The sequence below is a fragment of the Bombina bombina genome, chromosome 3 (assembly GCF_027579735.1).
Source record: "Bombina bombina isolate aBomBom1 chromosome 3, aBomBom1.pri, whole genome shotgun sequence".
Lineage (NCBI taxonomy): Eukaryota > Metazoa > Chordata > Amphibia > Anura > Bombinatoridae > Bombina > Bombina bombina.
In genome coordinates, this window is record NC_069501.1 from 596,356,505 (window position 1) to 596,365,131 (window position 8,627).

Consider the following 8,627-nt stretch of genomic DNA (forward strand, 5'->3'; position numbering starts at 1 on the left):
AAATAAATACAAACTTGTCTGTAAAATAAAAATAAACCCTAAACTAGATACAATGTAATTATTAGTTATATTGTAGCTAGCTTAGGGTTTATTTTATAGGTAAGTATTTAGTAATTATTTTGGTAATGATAATAATTTGTATTTAGATTTATTTAAATTATATTTAAGTTAGGGGGTGTTAGGGTTAGACTTACATTTAGGGGTTAATAAATATAATATAGTGGCGGCGATGTTGGGGGCGGCAGATTAGGGGGTTAATAAATGTAGGTAGGTGGCGGCAATGTTAGGGTGGCAGATTAGGGGTTAATAATATTTAACTAGTGTTTGTGATGCGGGAGTATGGCGGTTTAGGTGTTAATATGTTTACTATAGTGATGGCGACGTTGGGGGCGGCAGATTAGGGGTTAATAACATTATGTAGGTGTCGGTGATGTTTTGAGCAGCAGATTAGGGGTTAATAAATACAATGTAGGTGTCGGCGATGTTGGGGTAGCAGATTAGGGGTTCATAAGTATAATGTAGGTGGCTGCGATGTCCGGAGCGGCAGATTAGGGGTTAATAAGCATAATGTAGGTGTCGTCGATCTCGGGGTGGCAGATTAGGGGTTAATAAGTGTAAAATTAGGGGTGTTTAGACTCGGGGTTCATGTTAGGGTGTTAGGTGTAAACATAAATTTAGTTTCCCCATAGGAATCAATGGGGCTGCGTTACTAAGCTTTACGCTGCTTTTTGCAGGTGTTTGACTTTTTTTCAGCCGGCTCTCCCCATTGATGTCTATGGGGAAATCGTGCACAAGCACGTACAACCAGCTCACCGCTGACTTAAGCAGCGCTGGTATTGGAGTGCGGTATGGAGCACAGTTTTGCTCTATGCTCACTTCTTGCCTTTTAACGCAGGGTTTATAAAAACCTGTAATACCAGCGCTGTAGGTAAGTGAGCGGTGACAATAACGTGCAAATTAACACCGCACCCCTCATATTGCAAAACTCGTAATCTGGCCGCTAGGTAGGGGCAGCAATGCACTACAGGGAGTTACCTGGTGATTGGTGGATGCACATACGGTATGTGCCTTCGGCTTACCATTTCTTGTTAAGGCCAGAAGTGGTAGGCCAAGTAAAATATCAGAGAGGCAAAGGCAATGGATGATGAGAACGGTCAAAAACAGCCCACAGACCACCTCCAAAGACCTACAACATAATCTTGCTGCAGATGGTGTAACTGTGCATTGTTCAACAACTCAGCGCACTTTGCACAAGGAGAAGCTGTATGGGAGAGTGATGCGGAAGAAGCCTTTTCTGCACACACGCCACAAACGCACATTTGGACAAGCCAGATTCATTTTGGAAGAAGGTGCTGTGTGGACTGATGAAACAAAGATTTAGTTATTTGGTCATAACAAGGGGCGTTATAAAAGGCGGCAAAAGAACACAGCGTTCCAAGACAAACACCTGCTACCCACAGTAAAATTTGGTGGATGTTCCATCATGCTGTGGGGCTGTGTGGCCAGTGCCAGTACTGGGAATCGTGTTAAAGTTGAAGGTTGCATGGATTCCACTCAATATCAGCAGACACTTGAGAATAATGTTGAGGAATCAGCCACAAAGTTGAAGTTACGCCGAAGTTGGGTATTTTAAAAGGACAATGACCCAAAACACTGCTCAAAATCTATCTGGCATTTATGCAGAGGAACAAGTACAATGTTCTGGAATGGCCATCCCAGTCCCCAGACCTGAATATCATTGAAAATCTGTGGGGTGATTTGAAGCGGACTGTCCATGCTCGGCAACCATCAAAGCTAACTGAACTGGAGATGTTTTGCAAGGAGGAATGGTCCAAAATACCTTCATCCAGAATCCAGACACTCTGTAATTTCTGCTAATGGAGGCTCTACTAAATATTGATGCAATATTTCTGTTGGGGTGCCCAAATTTATGCACCTGTCTAATTTCGTTTGGATCCATATTGCACATTTTCTGTTAATCCAATAAACCTCATTTCACTACTGAAATATGAATGTGTCCTTCAGTTATTTGATAGATCAAAATGAAATTGTTGATCCAAACACCCAATTATTTATAAATGAAAATCATGGAAATTGTCAGGGGTGCTTAAACTTTTGCATACAACTGTAAGAGCAATATTAAAGTAAAACGTTAATCTATGAATGTAAAACGTTACAGTTTTGTACCTTGTAAGTTTTATCCGGAACTGTTGATCACAACGTTCCTAGAACACCCTCATAAGAGAACTTGGCAAATAATACCTTGTTACACTCCCCCCACCATCAGTCAATAAAAGGTATACAAATAAGGCTAATTTCACATATCTGCAACTAGGACACAACTTTGATGCTGTGGGTGGGCGTCACTTGCAATTGGAACAGTCTTGTTAGAGCACGCGGTGCAATTGAATATTGTATTAGTATTGCCAGGTGGTTCCAGAAAACATTTAAGAAAGAAAGTCAGGGTATGGCAGACACAAGTAGAGCATATTTTTTATATGAAAAATACAATAAGTATTATTATTATTATACTTTTATATGTTATACAAGAAGTGTATATTTTAAGAAGTCAGCCACACCACAAACATAACTCAGATAAGCTGCATGTTATCGACCAGTGAAAATCCAGGCTCAGTGTTTGGAGATAGAGCATTTATGAAAGTCAGAATTAATTAAAACGTTAATGGGGCCTATCTATCAAGCTCCCAGAAACAGCAGTTATGAAGCAGCGGTCACAAAAATGCTGCTCCATAACCCTGTCCGCTTGCTCTGATGAGGCGGACAGGAATCGCCGGAATTCAACCCGATTGAGTACGATCGGGTTGATTGACACCCCCTGCTTGCTGGCCACGAGTCTGCAGGGGGCGGCGTTGCACCAGCAGCTCACAAGAGCTGCTGGTGCAATACTGAATACGGAGAGCGTATTGCTCTCCGCATTCAGCGATGTCTTGCGGACCTGATCCGCACTGTCGGATCGGGTCCAACAGACATTTGTTAAATAGGCCCCATTGATTGATTACTTTTCACTGTAAGTTCAGGGGAGAAAAAATAGCGCAAGTCAATTACAAGAGATGCAGCAAGCAGCTGACTCTGCATCAATCACGGGAGGAATCCAGCCAAATATATTATGCAGATTTAAATGTGCTTTTATTTAGCTCAGGTCTGTCCATGTTCACACTATTATTGTTATCATTATCAGTTATTTGTAAAGTGTCAACAGATTCTGCAGTGCTATAAACATAGGTATGATATGAAAAGTTAGAATTTATATGGCTTGAGGGCCCTGTCAAAAGTAGCACTGTTGTAAATCAGCCCTCATGAAGATGAACTACAAGACCGCTAAACTTGTAGGATTAAATGCTAAGGGGGTTCTAGGGGATGACAAAAGAAAGAGAGGAACTGAGGAAAGAAAGGTTAGCGTATGTTGTGTGCATCCCTTAACAGTAGAGTCTTTAAGAAGCATTTGATAATGTGCCACTCAGGGCTTTATTTCAGAAGGACAGGGCAGAATTTTAAGTAAATAAAAAAATCATTTTATTTGTAATTTTCCACAAAACAGTAATCTTTTACTCATAGACCTAAACAATGCAATAGACAAAGACAATATTTCGAAGCTTTAACATAAACTAGCAAGTATAATATATAAGAGTTTTAGATGGTTAAAGAAAAGTTCTTCTTAGCTGGTAACTTCTATCTCTCAGTCACATGTCCTGCAGGTTCAGAATCTCTCCCCTGTCTGTGGTCACCTGAGAGCAAGGCCGCTGGCTTAAGTAGTTTTAACTAACATCAAACACCTGTGTCCCTTTAGGACTGCAGCCTCTGCACTGCTTCCAGACCCTCCCAGCATCTTACCAAAAGAAAGGATAATATTTAACCCTTTCAGGGTCATTCATGCAAAATGGTTTGTAAACTCCATTATATACCTCCCCCCTCAGAGTGTAGCCATAGGTCCACTCAGCATAGGAAACTCTTTGTTCCTCACGGAAAAGGAAATCTGCATTCACATGCAACTTTCCAGGACAATGCATCAACTCAAGTGTGAAAGGTTGTAAGGTATGATACTACTGAGTAATGCGAGGATTGGTATCTTTCATGGCATGGAGCCACTTAAGCGGAGCATGATCAGTAATAAGCGTAAACGGTCTACCCAACAAATAGTACCTAAGTGACTGGACAGCCCACTTCACAGTTAAACGTTCTATTCCAGTAACAGAATAGGATGTCTCTCTAGACAATAACTTTCTACTCAAATACAAAATGGGATGGTCACCATCTTCGAAATCCTGGGATAACACAGCCCCCAAAACCACATTAGAAGCATCAGTCTGTAACATAAAAGGATTTGTGAAGTCTGGACAGCGTAAAACAACCTGGCTACATAAACATTTTTTAAGTTCCTTCAAGGCCTGTTCACATAAGTCTGTCTAGCAAACCTTCTCTGTAGCAGTTTTCTTAATAAGGTCAGATAAGAGAGCCGCTAATGTTGCAAAGTGGGGAATACATTTTCTGTAATTCCCTGCAAGCCCCAGGAATACTCTCACATGATTTTTAGTTTTGGGGTTGGATAATTCCTTAGTGCTTCTACCTTATTCACTAAGGCCTAGATTTGGAGTTTGGCGGTAGCCGTGAAAACCAGCGTTAGAGGCTCCTAACGCTGGTTTTAGGCTACCTCCGGTATTTGGAGTCACTCAAAATAGGGTCTAACGCTCACTTTTCAACCGCGACTTTTCCATACCGCAGATCCCCTTACGTAAATTGCGTATCCTATCTTTTCAATGGGATTTTTCTAACTCCGGTATTTAGAGTCGTGTCTGAAGTGAGCGTTATACATCTAACGACAAAACTCCAGCCGCAGGAAAAAAGTCAGTAGTTAAGAGTTTTCTGGGCTAACGCCGGTTTATAAAGCTCTTAACTACTGTACTCTAAAGTACACTAACACCCATAAACTACCTATGTACCCCTAAACCGAGGTCCCCCCACATCGCCGCAACTCGATTAATTTTTTTTAACCCCTAATCTGCCGACCGCCAACTAAGTTATCCTTATGTACCCCTAATCTGCTGCCCCTAACACCGCCGACCCCTATATTATATTTATTAACCCCTAATCTGCCCCCCACAACGTCGCCGACAGCTACCTACACTTATTAACCCCTAATCTGCCGACCGCAAAGCGCCGCCACCTACGTTATCCTTATGTACCCCTAATCTGCTGCCCCTAACACCGCCGACCCCTATATTATATTTATTAACCCCTAATCTGCCCCCCTCAACGTCGCCTCCACCTGCCTACACTTATTAACCCCTAATCTGCCGAGCGGACCGCACCGCTACTATAATAAAGTTATTAACCCCTAATCCGCCTCACTAACCCTATAATAAATAGTATTAACCCCTAATCTGCCCTCCCTAACATCGCCGACACCTAACTTCAATTATTAACCCCTAATCTGCCGACCGGAGCACACCGCTATTCTAATAAATGTATTAACCCCTAAAGCTAAGTCTAACCCTAACAGTAACACCCCCCTAAGTTAAATATAATTTTAATCTAACGAAATTAATTAACTCTTATTAAATAAATTATTCCTATTTAAAGCTAAATACTTACCTGTAAAATAAATCCTAATATAGCTACACTATAAATTATAATTATATTATAGCTATTTTAGGATTAATATTTATTTTACAGGCAAGTTTGTAATTATTTTAACCAGGTACAATAGCTATTAAATAGTTAAGAACTATTTAATAGCTACCTAGTTAAAATAATTACAAAATTACCTGTAAAATAAATCCTAACCTAAGTTACAATTAAACCTAACACTATACTATCATTAAATTAATTAAATAAAATACCTATAATTACCTACAATTAAACCTAACACTACACTATCAATACATTAATTAAATACAATATCTACAAATAACTACAATGAAATAAACTAACTAAAGTACAAAAAATAAAAAAGAACTAAGTTACAAAAAATAAAAAAATATTTACAAACATAAGAAAAATATTACAACAATTTTAAACTAATTACACCTACTCTAAGCCCCCTAATAAAATAACAAAGACCCCCAAAATAAAAAATGCCCTACCCTATTCTAAATTACTAAAGTTCAAAGATCTTTTACCTTACCAGCCCTGAACAGGGCCCTTTGCGGGGCATGCCCCAAGAAGTTCAACTCTTTTGCCTGTAAAAAAAAACATACAATACCCCCCCAACATTACAACCCACCACCCACATACCCCTAATGTAACCCAAACCCCCCTTAAATAAACCTAACACTAAGCCCCTGAAGATCATCCTACCTTGTCTTCACCTCACCAGGTATCACCGATCCGTCCTGGCTCCAAAATCTTCATCCAACCCAAGCGGGGGCTGGCGATCCATCATCCGGTGGCTGAAGAGGTCCAGAAGAGGCTCCAAAGTCTTCATCCTATCCGGGAAGAAGAGGCGATCCGGACCGGCAACCATCTTGATCCAAGCAGCATCTTCTATCTTCATCCGATGACGACCGGCTCCATCCTGAAGACCTCCACCGCGGACCGATCTTCTTCCGGCGACGTCCAACTGAAGAATGACGGTTCCTTTAAGGGACGTCATCCAAGATGGCGTACCTCGAATTCCGATTAAGGTAGGAATATTCTGATTGGCTGATGGAATCAGCCAATCAGAATCAAGTTCAATCCGATTGGCTGATCCAATCAGCCAATCAGATTGAGCTCGCATTCTATTGGCTGATCGGAACAGCCAATAGAATGCGAGCTCAATCTGATTGGCTGATTGGATCAGCCAATAGGATTGAACTTGATTCTGATTGGCTGATTCCATCAGCCAATCAGAATATTCCTACCTTAATTCCGATTGGCTGATAGAATCCTATCAGCCAATCGGAGTTTGAGGGACTCCATCTTGGATGACGTCCCTTAAAGGAACCATCATTCTTCAGTTGGACGTCGCCAGAAGAAGATGGGTCCGCGGTGGAGGTCTTCAGGATGGAGCCGGTCGTCATCGGATGAAGATAGAAGATGCCGCTTGGATCAAGATGGTTGCCGGTCCGGATCGCATCTTCTTCCCGGATAGGATGAAGACTTTGGAGCTTCTTCTGGACCTCTTCAACCACCGGATGATGGATCGCCAGCCCCCGCTTGGGTTGGATGAAGATTTTGGAGCCAGGACGGATCGGTGATACCTGGTGAGGTGAAGACAAGGTAGGATGATCTTCAGGGGCTTAGTGTTAGGTTTATTTAAGGGGGGTTTGGGTTAGATTAGGGGTATGTGGGTGGTGGGTTGTAATGTTGGGGGGGGGTATTGTATGTTTTTTTTACAGGCAAAAGAGCTGAACTTCTTGGGGCATGCCCCGAACTTCTTGGGGCCCTGTTCAGGGCTGGTAAGGTAAAAGAGCTTTGAACTTTAGTAATTTAGAATAGGGTAGGGCATTTTTTTATTTTGGGGGTCTTTGTTATTTTATTAGGGGGCTTAGAGTAGGTGTAATTAGTTTAAAATGGTTGTAATATTTTTCTTATGTTTGTAAATATTTTTTTATTTTTTGTAACTTAGTTCTTTTTTATTTTTTGTACTTTAGATAGTTTATTTCATTGTAGTTATTTGTAGGTATTGTATTTAATTTATTTATTGATAGTGTAGTGTTAGGTTTAATTGTAGATAATTATAGGTATTTTATTTAATTAATTTATTGATAGTGTAGTGTTAGGTTTAATTGTAACTTAGGTTAGGATTTATTTTACAGGTAATTTTGTAATTATTTTAACTATTTTAGCTATTAAATAGTTCTTAACTATTTAATAGCTATTGTACCTGGTTAAAATAAATACAAAGTTACCTGTAAAATAAATATAAATCCTAAAATAGCTATAATATAATTATAATTTATAGTGTAGCTATATTAGGATTTATTTTACAGGTAAATATTTAGCTTTAAATAGGAATAATTTATTTAATAAGAGTTAATTAATTTCGTTAGATTAAAATTATATTTAACTTAGGGGGGTGTTAGTGTTAGGGTTAGACTTAGCTTTAGGGGTTAATACATTTATTAGAATAGCGGTGAGCTCCGGTCGGCAGATTAGGGGTTAATAATTGAAGTTAGGTGTCGGCGATGTTAGGGAGGGCAGATTAGGGGTTAATACTATTTATTATAGGGTTAGTGAGGCGGATTAGGGGTTAATAACTTTATTATAGTAGCGCTCAGGTCCGCTCGGCAGATTAGGGGTTAATAAGTGTAGGCAGGTGGAGGCGACATTGTATATAATATAGGGGTCGGCGATGTTAGGGCAGCAGATTAGGGGTACATAGGGATAATGTAAATAGCGGCGGTTTACGGAGCGGCAGATTAGGGGTTAATAATAATATGCAGGGGTCAGCGATAGCGGGGGCGGCAGATTAGGGGTTAATAAGTGTAAGGTTAGGGGTGTTTAGACTCGGGGTACATGTTAGAGTATTAGGTGCAGACGTAGGAAGTGTTTCCCCATAGCAAACAATGGGGCTGCGTTAGGAGCTGAACGCGGCTTTTTTGCAGGTGTTAGGTTTTTTTTCAGCTCAAACAGCCCCATTGTTTTCTATGGGGGAATCGTGCACAAGCACGTTTTTGAGGCTGGCC